This window comes from Lathyrus oleraceus, chromosome 5 (assembly GCF_024323335.1).
Source record: "Lathyrus oleraceus cultivar Zhongwan6 chromosome 5, CAAS_Psat_ZW6_1.0, whole genome shotgun sequence".
NCBI lineage: Eukaryota > Viridiplantae > Streptophyta > Magnoliopsida > Fabales > Fabaceae > Lathyrus > Lathyrus oleraceus.
Window position 1 is genome coordinate 221983570 of NC_066583.1, and position 15963 is coordinate 221999532.

Sequence of the window (15963 nt, forward strand, 5' to 3'; positions counted from 1 at the left end):
GCTCCATTGCCAACTCGTAGGTCAACTTCACCTTTTAGCCCCGAAACCTTAGAGGTTTTAATCTTGTTATTTTTTAGACCCATTAAAGTTTTAATTTTATTTTTGTTGTTTAATATAAGATTGATGTTATATGTTGTTGTTTTGGTTAAAATAAATACCTTATAGGTTTATTGAGATTGATGTTATAGGTTTATTGTTGATGTTGTTGTATTTTTGTTGAGAGTTTTTTTTTAGTTATTTCTTAGATTTAGATAATGTTAATATTATTGTTATTTATTGTTGATTTTGATTTATTGATGTTATTGTTGTTGTTGTCTAGTTGGTATACTTAGTAAAATTTTGAAATCTATATGTTTATGGTTTAGTTGTTGTTATTGAGTTTGAGTTTGAGACTTAGACTAAGATTCTGTTTTTTGTGATTCTTTGTGCAACTCTAATCTTGTTCCTCTAAACATGTCAAAAGGACATTGTAGTCACAGAAAATACAATTGAGTTTATTATATTCGATGTCGATTGTTTGTTTCACTAATCCCTCTTTGAACATATAACCTATTAAATTATTTTTGGAAATAATAATATGAACATTTATGTTGTATTTGAAAAATATCTTACACTAATCCATATTTTTCAAGCATTTTGCAACTCATCATTCATCTCACGTTCTTTGATGGTTAAAATCTCTCAAATGTTTACAGTTTTAGTTCAACTTTCTTCCATACTCGCTGAATGAACAAGTATTGAAGAAAGTTGAAAGAAAATTAGAAGCATTGGAGAGATTTTAACCATTAAAGAACATGAGATGAATGATGAGTTGCAAAATGGTCGAAAGTCATTAATTTGTGTAATTTGTTCTTCAAATATTATTGTTCATATAATTATTTTTTAAACCAATTTGAAAAGTTATGTGTTTAGCTAGGGCTAAATGATACAAGCAATCCACATTAAATATAACAAACTCAAGTTTATTTTACCCGTCGGTTATATTTCAAAATCGAGGGGATGGATTTTTTTCGCCATTTTAAAATTCCTTAAATGATCTCACTAGGGACCAAAATCATGACCATTGGCACCTTACCCCGAGGTAACATATACTTCACGCCTGAGGTGAGATGTGTTTTTTATAGTAGTGTGTGGACGATTTGATGTTTAAAATTAGAGTCGATCTTTTTTTTGTGAAGGAAAAAGTCAGTTAAGAATAACCCTTTGTAGTGTGAAGCTTGTGAATTATGACTTGGGAAGTTAATGGTGGACCTCCAAAAGTTTGATCATTGAAACTTTTCTATGTCAGTTAGTCTGTAACACAAGATGTGGATGGTTAGATGTATAAAATTAAAGTTGGTGTTCATCCATTGAAGGAAAGATGCAGGTGAGAAGTGCTCTTGTAATGTGAAACTTGTGAATTGTATATGGGAAGTTGATGGTGGATCTTAGAGAATCATATCGATGAATTTTTTGAATTTGTATGTCAGTTAGTCTATTATACAAGACGTGGATGGTCTGATGTTAAAAAATGGAGTCGGTGGTCGTATATTAAAGAAAAGAGTCAGTTTAGAAGTATTTTTTATAGTGAGACACTTGTGAATTATGATCTAGAAAGGTGATGGTGGATCTTCGGGAGTCCGATCGTTGAAGTTTTTGAATTTCAATGTCAGTTAGTCTGTTATACAAGATGTGGACGGCCTGATGTTTAATTAGACTTGGTGTTCATCCTATGAAGGAAAAAGTCAATTGGAAAGTACCCTTTATAGTGTGACACATGTGAATTGTGATTTATTAAGTTGATGGTGGACCTTTAGGAGTTCGATCATTGAAGTTTTTGATATTCTATGTCATTTAGTCCTTTATACAAGATGTGTAAGGTTGGGCGTTGAAATTTGGAGTCGCTGTTTGTCAAGTGAAGGAAAAATTCTATTGAGAAGTACCATTTGTAGTGTGACACGCCTGTGAATTGGGATTTAGGAAGCAAATTGCTAAAATTGAGTCATTAAAAACCCTAAGCGTTTCTTCTTTCTCTCTGCACAAAGAGCACGATTCTTGTGTAACTTATTCCCTCCCTTTCACGACGGACACCGACAAGTGCAATTTCTTATGTAACTTACTCCCTCCCTTTCGGTGGCCACTGGCAATGGCTGCAACACCTATTATACAATCTGTTGTGAAGAAAAGTGATATCAGATGTTGCTCTACCTATTAAATGTAAGTTTATCATTCTTATTTTCTAAATAATAATATGCAATATTTAGTCTCTAATGTTCATACTCTTTCTTTAAAGTATTCACTCTCAGTTTCGGATTTAGACTTTACTTTCACTCTCATCCCCAACCTTTCTTATTCTCACTTTCAAAGTTGCTTATTTATGTATAATTGTCTCCCTAGCATAAGGTATTTTACTTACCTCTAACTTGCAAAATATGTGTAATTTGGATTGAAAAAGTGATTGTCACTTTGTACATCCATGTTAATTTTTTGATGTAATTGGCCTTCCATCTGTAGCCTAAAATATTTTCAAACATTGCTCGACAAGAATGTGATGTCCAACATTTATGTTTGAACTCCCTGCCATATGTTTGATTCACATTTTAATTAGAATGATATGTGATGTTTCTATATGTTTTATTATGAGACTCTTGGATATATATATATATATATATATATATATATATATATATATATATATATATATATATATATATATATATATATATATATATATATATATATATATATATATATATATATAAAAGTTGAATTAGTCATTTGAAAAGTTTTCATTTTGTTAACTGTGATGTCATGAAAAAAGCTATCTTTGATGATATGATGCAAGTAATGATGTATGCTTATTATTATTTTTAATTTCAAATAAATGTCCATTTCGTTTAGTGAAAGTAAGTGCATTCTTATTTTCTAAATAAAAATTCACTAGTGTTTATATTCACAACTTTGTCACTATATCAAAACATGTAGGTATCACTTCAGATTCTATTGCAGTTATGTATAGGAGTACCTCATTTTTCTGGGGTTTGTATTGATTTTGTATTGTTTTTTTATTTTGAAACATAGATCAACTAATTTTTTTTCAAGGGATAGCCAAGGGGTATTTGTAGGGTGAAGTTCGACACCATAAACATAATGAAATGTGAGAATCCTATAATGGTTTAATGCTACAGATTTTGTGCATAAACACACTTAGATCTTAGTTAGAAAATGGTATTGTTGATTCTTTTTTTGACTAACTAAAATTGTCGTTGCATTTGAAATTCAATATGAATAAAGTAGTCTTATAGAGAAATTTGTATGAAAATTTAATTGATTTCTTTGATTTACAGAATTCACATGGCCTATAATTACATTACATGTTTGCAAAAATTAGTAAAAATGTTTTAGAAAAAAAATCATAACATATTAATATATATTTGTAAAATGATTTTTTGACCTAATTATGATGTAGAATTGAATTGGAATACTATGCAAAATGAGTCAAACTAGTAGAGTGTAACAATTAGTAGCAGGTTTGTGATTATTTAAGTTATATAATTTATTTTGTTTTTTGTATTGTAGGATATTAACAAAAAGAATGCAGTTAATAGGAGCAAGCAAAAGTTTATGCATCGTGTAGGATCGACAAATTTGACTAGAATTTATGCAAAAATAGTATGGTGTTTGTGTGTGATTCTCAATGTAATAATTTGTCTTTAAATCTCTTATTATATAGTACTTGTTTTTTTAATATATGAATAATAATGTAGCGTACAAACAAGGATGGAGAAGAAGTTCACTCAAGCTCAAAAATGTTTATTAAACCTCGAAAAAGTCGCAAGGGAAAACAAGTGGTTGTGGAAACATAATTTGCTATTGTAAGTTAAATTATAATATTCATTTAAACGCACACTTAGTTTTTAATTTTGTTCGAAATTAATAGTTTCATATATTAGGAAAAACTTCATGAATCCATTGAAAATTCAATTGAAGTTGGAGCACAAACATTTCAATCACTATTTGGGAAAGAAAGGTCTGATAGAATGAGATGTTATGGAATAACTGTCACACCATCATTGTTAAGAAAAAATGAAAAAAAATCTTTAATGAAAATGCAATATGATGGTAAAATTTCTTTAATGAAAACGAAATAATGAAAAGGACCATGTAGACTATTCATGAACATGTCTACCAATTCTTATTCGGAAAGTGGGGGTTGGACTTGTGCAGTCATTTCTCTCCATCTCTGGGCGTATTCCTTGAATGTCTTGTTGTTTTTCTGTACTTGGTTCTGCAGATATATCTCATTAGGCGCCATGCCAATATTATATTTGTATTGTCTTAGGAATGCATTATATAAGTCCTTCCAAGACCTGATTTTCTCCGTTCCAAGCTCATGTACCAGTTCAGGGAAGCCCACTTAGGTTATCTAGAAAGAAGTGGATTAGCAACGAGTCGCTATTGATGTAGGAAGCCATTTTTTGGAAATACATTATGACATGGCTTTTTGGGCAACTCAAGCTTTTTTATTTCTGGAAGTCGGGTGTTTTGAACTTCGGTGGCATAACCACTTTTTGCACCAAACACATTTCCATCCTGTAAGCACTGGACCCTTTGATAACTCGAGTCCCGTTTTCAAGAATTTGGTATTTTTACCCAGCTTCTACAATAGTTTGTAGTCTCTGAGAAATTGGCATTAGGCGCATTTCTTGCTTAGCTTATTGTGGACTGTAGAAGGCAAGATATGAAACTTCGGTGTAGCAAGGTGGAATAGGGCCTTGGAGAACATTTTTAGTCATAACAAGTATTTCACAAGTCCTAAGCATTTACCCTAGGTGAGAAATTACCATATCATCAAAAATGATCACTTCAGGAGTGAAATTGAGTGGCATCCCAGAAGGTGGGATATTAGTAGGCCTACCAAGCCCGAACTGAGACTCAGGCTGGGTAATAAGAGGTTCAGTAACAGGTTCTTCATGTGTAGTTATTGGTGCTTCAACCTCCTTTCGTAGTTCCTAGAGAGCCTTAAAGATCATATTGACCTTGCCCTTAACTTGGTTCATGTCCTCTCGTAGTTCCACATGTTCTTTCTCGAATACCGCCATGATCTTTTGTCGATCAGCCCTTGTCAGATATTGAAGTCGAAGAATCATCGTAGCGAGCTAGTGTAAAGGATGGTATGAGTTTTTTGAACATGAAATGCATGTTGATGCATGAATGCATGCAAAAATGTTTTTATTCCTAGGGAAATGGTATAAATAGCATATATTCAAAGGTTTGACGTATTCGGGATAATCTGAACATGAGTCTCAAGGTAGGTAGAGTTTTAGGTTTACTGCAACCCATATCCCTCTCATAGGTAGGTTCTAGTCTTGAAAAATGAGGTTCCTAAAAATGCCCCTAGAGTCATGGATCCAAGTGAAAATACATCGTGCCATAGCAAATGCTTGCAGAATGGTAGTATTTCCAAGTGAATTTAGTCTAGGTGTGGTACTCGTGTCAACCCAACACGCGAAACGTGTGTCAACACGACTATCCACAATTTTATCTTATGTGTATACTCAAGCTTGGTTAAGAAGTTTTTATCTCAAATAGCATCATGAAATTCAACCCGCAATTGAGGACCATTAACCAGATATATCCAGAATATATCAAATATATAAAGCGGTAAATACAATAAAAGAAAGTAAGTAAATAGTAAAGCAATAAAGATAAGCACCCAAACATACAAATAAAACAACAACAAAAACTGAGCTTGACTCACTTAGGAGGTCTCCAGCATAGTTGTCAGTTGTCGTGCCACAAAAAATACCCGAGCATGAGGAACACTCGAAATACAACAGAGTCGTCACCGAACTTTATTTATTCCAAGGGAAAGGGAAAATATAGATAAAACCCACGACGAAAAAGGAAAATGTATGATCGTCGTAACCAAGAGTGGATTCGGGAGTTAGTTATGCAAGGGAAAAATATTAGCACCCCTCACATCCGTTATACTCAATGAGAATCGTTTTGATCGTTTTGTGTATATGAGTGTTAACTAAAAGTTACTTGCCATTACTAATTTATTATCTAATTTTTATAAAGGTTTTAATTTAGGATAAAAAAAGAGTTTTTAATTAATGTGTTCGCTAAGATTTCGAAACCTTGTGCCTACATATTCTCAAGGTGCAATGAGAAGAGCAGAGTTTCATAGTTTATGGTAGAAAATAAGTGTTTGTTGGTTGATTTTATTGAACGATGTTAAGGTCGTGTTCTAGCAGTTAAACATTACTTATTTGCTCGCGTATAGGAGGCTTAATCGTTTGTTTGTTTTGCTATAGAATGAATATGACATGTTTATTTGTGAAAATTTTCTGTATCAACATTTTCCCTAAGGCGAAAATAGAGTTTGATGTGTTGAGATTATTTTAGTATGAAGACGAATATTCGGACAGAGAGCTCTATAACAGTGTCTGAATAATCAAAGAGAGAAGATCTACACTCGATTAATCTTTTTCTTCTAAATTATTTGTGAAAAATGTAGAAGGTGAGGTTTTGAACATGGAGCTCTTAATTAAAAAATCAAATTAAATATTCTAATTAAAAATAATTATCAAGAATATTTGAAAAGAATCAATATGGTCAAATAATCCAATTAACCGAGTTAATTAACCAAAACTAAATTAATCAATTAATATTGTTAATAATAATTAATTTTATTAATAAAATGGTTTTACTTAAAAAAAGTGAAACAATGAACATAAAAGAAGAAAAGAAGAAACATAAGCTAATGTTTCTTCCTCTCTCTCTCTACATTTTCGCCACCGTCCTCCGCGATGGGTTCCGGCGAGAGTGGCTGGAATCATAAAACCTACATACCACCACAATCGATTTTCTCTCGTCGACTAAAATACACTCTCTAAATTCTCATACTACAAACCAACATAATTTAACTTCAGTTTCTGAGCAAGAATCCTAAATGTTCAAAGTTAAATTAGACACCAACCATTCACCCATTTAAGCGATTAGTAGAGGGTTGTTGATCAGGGAGCATAAGGAACATACTGGTAACAAGAAAAATGCAAAGAGATTGAAGAAAATATAATATACCAACGGATGGGAGATGTCCTCCAGTTAGTGTTAAATTATTATTTTTGGAGAAGAGAGCAAGAAACCCAAAGAACTTTAATCTTCAGGTATTGTTCTTTTTCATATTTCTTCTGTGCTTTTGATGGTTGTATGTTCTTCTTCTTCTACCTTTTCTTTTGAGGTGATAATGTCAGTTGTTGTTATTAATGGTTATTCTGAGTAGATGAGTGTAGAAAGAGATGATAGTGAAGTTTTGTGCAATAATGGAGAGAGGTTTAGGTGATTTGTGAGTGATGGTGAGGATGGAATTCTGCATAGTGAGTTTATGGATAGAGTTGTTGACGTGATGAGTGAAAATGGAGGGTTTAAATAGGTGAGAGTTGTAGGTAAAGATAGTTAGAAAAGTTAGGGATTAGTGATTTAGCAGCTGAGGATAGTGATCCTCGTGAGAGATTAAGGAAGGACTAGGATTGAGTCTCATTGAAGTTGCTAGAATTTGTGTTTCTATAGTGGAAAATTCAGTGTAAATGTGTTAGTTTGAAATGCACATTTGAATGGAATTTGGTGTGAATTTAGTTTGAATAGCCATGGATATAATTCTAAATATTGGGGCAACAAGAGATGTGGTGGCTAAAGAAAAAGGAAAAGTCCCCTGCCACTAGCATTTTCAACAACAAAAAATTGAGCATGAAAATAAGCCTCTAAACCCTGATTATCATTGGATAAAAACTGAATAGCCAGGGCATGTGCACTTTACCTTCACCAACAAACGCACTAGCGGCAGCAGCAGCTGACATGGCAGATGATTTACCTGACTTAGCCGATGCAGCTACAACAATCGTAGCAGCCACTGTGGTTGTATTCAATGTTTCTGCAAATGATTCAATGTAGAGCCATGTAGCAAAATCATATCCATTGACGAATGACCAACAACTCTCACCTGGACCAAGCAAACCAGAACTTTTACCATCAAACTCAAAGGTGCAAGTTGGTACTCGCCCATAACTGTAGTTGCACAATCAACATCTTGATCTTGCAGGTGTACCCTCTCATCTACATATTCAACCTCAAAACTATTGTTACCATTTACATTTTCCTGAGGAGGACTATCGACAAATTGTTTTATATCATATCTACTACTTCATGAAAATCTAATTCATTACCAAATATTTTCATCTCTTTTGGTTCTTCCTCCTCTTCCATTATGCTATTTATGAAGAAACTAACAAATATTCGTTCGAATTATGAAAGTTTAGTCCACCTTCAAGAAGTTTCCGGCACGGTGGTTCAATCGTGAGGCTCGAATCAAGGATTGGATGGAAATGAGAGAGAAAGTGTGGAAAGTCAATAGCAAGTCATAATTGTGTTAAGTGGTCATTGGTCAATAGGTCAACACTGTTGACCAAAATTTAACTATTTTTTTTTTTGTAATTTTCTTCATGTAATCTCTTTTGTAGTGGTTTTGTAATAGTTTTTGTAGTGGTCTTGTAATAGTTTTTTGTATTGGTCTTGAAATTGTAATAGTTTGTACTTGAATGTAATGACAACTTAAATGTACTTTGCAACAAAAAAACCTCTTGTAATATTGTTGTATTAATGAGATTCCTTTTTCAAAATCAAAGTTTTTTGTCTTGTATCCTTATCGTTTTCTATCAAAGCACTAATTCAGTCATGAATAACTTGAATCACAAATAACCATCTAATCCCCATGGAGAACACTTGGTCACTAAGTATTGAGAGTAGCCCACATATGATCAAACCAACTAGTTGAATTCATATCAAGAACCTTTGACCTAAAAAATGGTGTATGATGCAGATGTTATGAATGACTGATTCACCGGAATGAACAATTAATTAGAGATATATGTATGTAGATGAATATAGCGATAAGTCAAATAACGGGAAATGGGTAGGGCAAAATTGGGATATGACGACAGCAATCCTTTCCAAAGAAATCTTAGGCCCAAATGGCCTCTATAAATACCTTTCCCCTTAAGAAGAGAGGGACAAACTTTAAGTCATACACATTGTTCATAACTCAGAGGGCACCACGCTCATTACAGTCCTAACACATACGACTGACTTAACAGTCTGCCTGTAACCAAGCATTGTCGGTCATCAACATGATCTCTCACCTCACGTGAGAAAATCCTTTAAACTACCTCAAAACACCACCATACATGGTTCTCACTGCCATGAGCAAACATTCACCATCAAAACATGTTATACATCTACTAAGGCTTCTTGAGAGTCTATGTCCTTGCAGGAAAAAAAACACACGTGTATGTTTTGACTAGTACATAACTATTGATGTATTTGAATTAAAATTAATGTAAAGTGAGAAAACAATACATTAATAATATTAATTAGAGAATATAATTGAAAAATAAAAATTAGAATTATATTAAAAACTAACATGACAAATATTTTAAGATAAATAATTTTTTTAAATATAATAATTATTTTAAGACGATAAAAATATGATTCATACTAATAGTAGTAAACAACTTATAGAAATAGAGTTCTATATAAAGATTTAGTTTAGTTTAGTTTTTAAAAGAAAATTCTATAAAAGTAAATGAATGAACAACATTCATTTATTTGTAATTAAATCGACACATGACCGTGTTGTTGCCATTAATGTTGTATATTTTTGGCAAAGAGTACAAAAATAGTAATGGAAACAAGTACTTTTCAATGAGACGATGTGTATTGAGCTTTGGAAGAATTAAAAGGGGCATGCGAATGCCATCAATGAAAGGGAGGCGGAAATAAATGGACGGGGATGGGAAGTTGGCAGTTGGAATGAAATTAAGAGCTCCTTGTAAGGAGTACTAGTATGGTTGAAAGATAAAGCAAGGGTCATTGTCGTTGAATAATCTTTTATCTGCATCTGTTTTTGAAATAAAGGAAGGGTCTTGTGTATGAATAAAATGTGTGAAATTGTCTGTGAAAATATTTTTAAAATAAAGGAAGGGTCAATGTATGTGAACAAAATGTAAAAGTTGTGGAGAAAATATTTTCACACAATTTCACACATTATTTAACTTACATGTTTACTTATCTTTTTAAAATTATCATACTCCTACATCTTTACTTGTCTTTTTCTTTAGATATTTTTAAAATAATTTTTTGTTGAGAAAATATTTATAAATTGATGTTTTATCATACTCCTACATGTTTACTTGTCTTTCCATTTGTAAGTTAAATAACTACAACAATTTTTGTTTAAGTCATATAACATATAAAACACTAGCTAACTCTCAGTGTAAACACCAATTTCTTTTTGAGATTTAATATCAGATTTTTTTTTAGTGTGTTGTTATCGGTATTGTAAATATAATTTTGATACTTATTTTAAAAAAGGTATGGTAAATCAATTTAATACCGGTAATAAACTAGTGTTATAAGGGTTGCATATGAGTGTTAAAATTAATATTCAACACTTTTTTTCTCCTTTAAAGAGGTGTAAAAACTTATAAATCATATCTACTTTTTCCAAAAACCGATATTAAAGTTTAATGGATACTAGTTTGATTAGAAACCAACTTATGACACCTGTTTTTACTTTTAAAAAAAGATGTGGAACATGTATATTGTACCAATTTTCTACAAAATTGGATGTTAAAAGTTTAATGGGTTATTTGCTTAGAAACCAACCTTTCACGCCTACTTTTTTTTAATCGGGCATATAAATTTTTCTTATAATATTTGTATGACATATGCATCATTCATGTTCTTTATTAAAGTTGGTGTTATAAATGACATCGAGTGTGATTTAATTTTAAATGAACTATAAATAAATATTATTCTTTAAAATGGATGGGAATATACAACATGACTTTTTAATTTTAAATCAAATTGAGGTTACATTTGACACCTATAAATTTTTTATTATTATTTCAACTGAATAAAATTAAACTCACAAATTTTAATTTTAATTTAACAAAGTATAGTGTAAATCCAAATTAAAAAAAAATTATATTTAAAAAATAATATTAATTGATAAATCAATATTAATTCTTATAAAACACCCTCTTTTATCTATCTTTTATCTAACTCTTTGTTTGGATAATGTCAAAAATATATTCATAACATAAGAGCCATAAGCCCAACTATCATACATATATATATATATATATATATATATATATATATATATATATATATATATATATATATATATATATATATATATATATATTCAATAAATTTAAGATAATAGGTTTATCTTGATAGATATAAAATTAGGTTTTTTATTAGTAATACAGTCTCTCGGGATGTTATACCTCACACCGCGATAATCGTAATCAATTTTGTCGGATTGATTGTTAAGATTAATCATGCTAATCATTATGATTTAGGCTAATGCAGTTGGTTATTAGTTTGTTTAGTTTACTCCATTATGATTGGTAGTTATGAGATAAGGTTGTTGTATATAAAGGATACATTGCCACATGTAATACATCTATCAAATATAATAGTATTTCATATCTCATCTTCTTCCTTCTTCTTTATTCTTCTTTCTTGTTCTTCTGTTATTCTTCATAACAGTCTTACATGGCATAGTTATATTCCACCATTGATAAAGCTTGATCAATCACAATATGGTATCATTCGCCAATCCGATCCTTTTTCCGCTGCTATCTCACTGAATTCTTTCCTCAACCTCATTTCATCTCTCTTGTTCAATTCTTTCGATTCTCATGGCTCCCTCTCGAGCTTCATCCTCATCAACTGACCCTACTTTGGATCAAACCTCGCCGTATTTCGTTCATCCCAGTGATGGCCCTGGTTCTATAATAGTTCTTCCTAAACTCACTGGTTCCAATTATCACTCATGGGCTTGAAGCATGAAGAGAGCTCTTGGTGGAAAAATGAAGATTGAGTTCATTGATGGATCTCTCCCTGTTCCATCAGATTCTTTTGATCCATCTCTGCGTGCTTGGAACCGCTGCAACATGCTTGTCCATTCTTGGATCATGAATTCTATTTCAGATTCAATCTCACAGTCCATTGTTTTCGTGGAAAATGCGCTGGATGTATGGAATGACTTGAAAGAAAGGTTTTCCCAGGGCGATTTAATACGAATCTCTGAGCTGCAACAAGAAATTTACAACTTAAAGCAAGAAACCAAATCAGTTACAGATTTTTTCTCTGATCTTAAAATCCTTTGGGAAGAGCTAGATCTATACCTACCTTTACCAACCTGCACCTGCCGCATAAAGTGTACATGTGAGGCTATGCGCAGTGCAAGATCCCATCACCAGCTATTGCAGATCATCAGATTTTTTACTGGTTTAAATGAACAGTTTGCTATAGTGAAGTCCCAAATCTTGTTGATGGATTCATTACCAACTATGAACAAGATATTTTCCATGGTGATTCAACATGAGCGCCAACTTCAGCTCCCTATTCCACATGATGAAGCCCAAACATTGATCAATGTTGCTGATTCCAAGAGGTTTGGAACAAGAAACAATGCCTTCAAATATGGTGTTTGCATTTGCATATTATGTGGCAAGACTAACCATACTGTTGAAAACTACTTCAAGAAACATGGTGTTCCACCTCATATGCAGAAACAATTTCAAACTTCAGCTAACAATGTGGCAACAGATGGAAATAATGATGGATCTTCATCTCATAATGTTGACATTCAGAGTGACAATTCACCTATGACTCAAGGCCAATTCAGTGCTCTAATGGATCTACTTCAGAAATCTAATCTTGGACAATCTTCAGTACATGCTTCTTCCAACCAAGTTGTTGTTGGCCATCCATCAACAGGTAACACATATCATTGCATGCATAGTAATAGTAATGGCTCTTGGATCATTGATTCAGGAGCTACTGACCACATATGTAGCTCTATCAAATGGTTTCATTCACATAAGAAAATTATTCCTATCAATGTTAGATTACCAAATGGACAATGTTTTGTTGCTGATCACTCTGGAACAATTCATTTCTCTCCTGATTTCATCGTGCATAATGTGCTTTTACTCCCTGAATTTTCTTTAAATTTATTATCTGTTTCAAAGCTGTGTGAATCCTCTAATTACACTGTCAATTTCCTTAAATCACAATGTGTCATACAGGACAAACTCACCCTGAAGATGACTGGTTTTGTTGAGCAGAAAGATGGATTGTATTATCTAACACTGAGAGATAATGATTCACCTGCCACACACACACACCTGTTTTAACCTCTGCTTTAGCAGCCAGTGTCATCCTACCTGATAAAGCCTTATGGCATTTTAGATTAGGACACTTATCTCAAAACAGATTATTGTACCTACATTCTCAATTTCCTTTTATCAAAGTTAATCACAAAGATGTTTGTGATGTTTGTAGCTATGCTAGACAAAGGAAACTCCCTTATACTGTTAGTAATAATAGAGATGTTCATCCTTATGATTTGGTTCATTTTGATATTTGGGGACCTCTTGTAGTCCAATCTTTACATGGCCATTCCTATTTTTTAACTGTTATTGATAATTGTAGCAGATATACATGGATAACATTAATGAAAACCAAATTTGAAGCTATACAACATGTCATTAATTTTGTAAATCTCATAGAAAACCAACATATTCTCCATGTCAAAATCATTAGAACAGATAATGGCCCTGAGTTTAATATCCCTGAATTTTTTTCATCTAAAGGAATCATCCATCAAACCAGCTGTGTTGAATCTCCACAACAAAATGGTCGTGTGGAGAGGAAACACCAACATTTACTAAATGTTGGGAAAGCCCTCCTTTTTCAATCAAAACTTCCAAAATAATTCTGGTCATATGCTATCCTACATGCCACATTCATTATAAACAAACTTCCTACACAAGTCTTAAACAATATGTCTCCTCACTTCATACTGCACAATACACATCCTGATATGCACAGTCTTAAAGTTTTTGGAACTCTTGATTTTGCATCCACGCTGCATATGCACAGAACCAAATTAGAGCCAAGAGGTCGAAAATGTGTTTTCTTAGGATACAAAAATGGTATGAAGGGTGTGATACTCTATGACATTAACAGTCATACAATTTTGGTCTCTAGAAATGTTATACACCATGAACATATTTTCCCTTACTCAAATGTGAATTCCACTAACTGGACTTATCACCCATACAAAGATCCTAATGACTCATCACACAATGAACCTGCCACACATGTTCCAACATAAAACATTGAATCCACAACTGAGAAACATGAGCCTTATCCTAACACAACCATTGACACACTGCACCCTGAACCTCTAGATAATGCTGATGAAAACCATGACACTCAACCTGTTACTGATGCACCAGTTATTGACAGCATCCAATCCAGGCCTGTTAGAGCTAAACATACACCTCATTATCTCTCAGATTATGTATGCAATACATATGATGTATCAGCAGTCAAGTCATCATCAGGTACAACTAAAACTAACTATCCTATTTCAAATTATGATTCCCTACATTTTCTATCTGCATCTCATCGTGTTTTTGCATCCAATATCACTTCTACACATGAACCAAAGAACTACAAAGAAGCATGTTTGTTTGAACATTGGATCAAGGCTATGAAGTCTGGATTAGATGCACTAGACAAGAATAGGACTTGGAACATAGTTGATCTGCCACTACATGTCAAACCTATTGATAACAGATGGGTTTTCAAAGTGAAACATAGAGCAGATGGCACAATATAAAAGTATAAAGCCAGACTGGTTGCAAAGGGATACAATCAAATTGAAGGGCTTGATTTTTTTGACACATTTTCACCTGTAGCAAAGCTTACCACTGTCAGAACCCTTCTTGCAACTGCTGCCATCAACAACTGGTTTTTACATCAACTGGATGTTAACAATGCTTTTCTACATGGGGAATTGTAGGAAGATGTGTACATGACCATACCTGAAGGTGTTACATGTCACAGGCCTAACCAAGTGTGCAAACTCCAAAAGAGTTTATATGGTCTGAAACAAGCCAGTCGAAAATGGTATGAAAAATTGACAGCCTTACTACTGCAGCAAGGCTACACTCAGTCTGCTTCTGATTACTCTCTCTTCACTTTGAAAACTAATGATCACTTTACAGCCATTCTAGTATATGTGGATGACATAATTCTAGCTGGAACATCCATGCCTGAGTTTGATCGTATTAAGCTTATCCTGGATGAAAATTTCAGCATCAAAAACTTGGGCATACTCAAGTATTTCCTTGGACTTGAAGTTGCTCATTCACAGGCAGGAATTTCATTGTCCCAAAGAAAATACTGTCTTGATCTTTTGCAGGAATTAGGCATGCTTGGATCCAAACCAGCTCCCACACCTACATATTCATCTGTCAAGTTACATGCTGATAATGGCAAGGCCTTTGAAGACATTGGAGCATACAGACGATTGATAGGACGACTGTTGTATCTTAACACCACACGCCCAGATATCACTTATGCCACACAACAACTTAGTCAATTTCTGCACAATCCAACAATGGCTCACTATCATGCTGCCTGCAGAGTTATTCGATACTTGAAAAACAGCCCTGGCAGAGGAGTAATATTTCGAAGAAATGCTGAGCTGCAATTACTTGGTTTCTCAGATTCTGACTGGGCAGGCTGCATTGATTCAAGGAGATCCATTTTAGGATACTGTTTCTTTCTTGGAACCTCTCTTATATCGTGGCGTACAAAGAAACAGGACACCATTTCCAGGTCATCATCAGAGGCGGAGTATAGAGCATTGTCGTTTGCCACATGTGAGCTGCTTTGGTTGATTGTTCTCATGAAGGAACTGCATATCAAGTGTACCAAACTTCCTATTCTTTATTGTGACAGTCAAAGCGTAATGCATATTGCGTCCAATCCGGTATTCCATGAACGAACTAAGCATCTCGAAATTGATTGTCACTTGGTTCGTGAGAA

General features: G+C 33.2%; 1 long non-coding RNA gene across 3 annotated transcripts; it reads left to right on the forward strand.

Annotated features, from left to right (window-relative positions):
* The first annotated feature begins 6706 nt into the window (after window positions 1-6706).
* LOC127083117 (uncharacterized) lies at window positions 6707-8630 on the forward strand. 3 transcript variants are annotated; one of them, XR_007788308.1, is made up of 2 exons: window positions 6707-7154; window positions 8304-8630. It is a non-coding gene; the product is annotated as an uncharacterized LOC127083117 (long non-coding RNA). The 3 variants fall into 3 exon arrangements; XR_007788309.1 differs by having other exon boundaries at window positions 6736-8086; window positions 8299-8630; XR_007788310.1 differs by having other exon boundaries at window positions 6736-8086.
* The last annotated feature ends 7333 nt before the right edge of the window (window positions 8631-15963 follow it).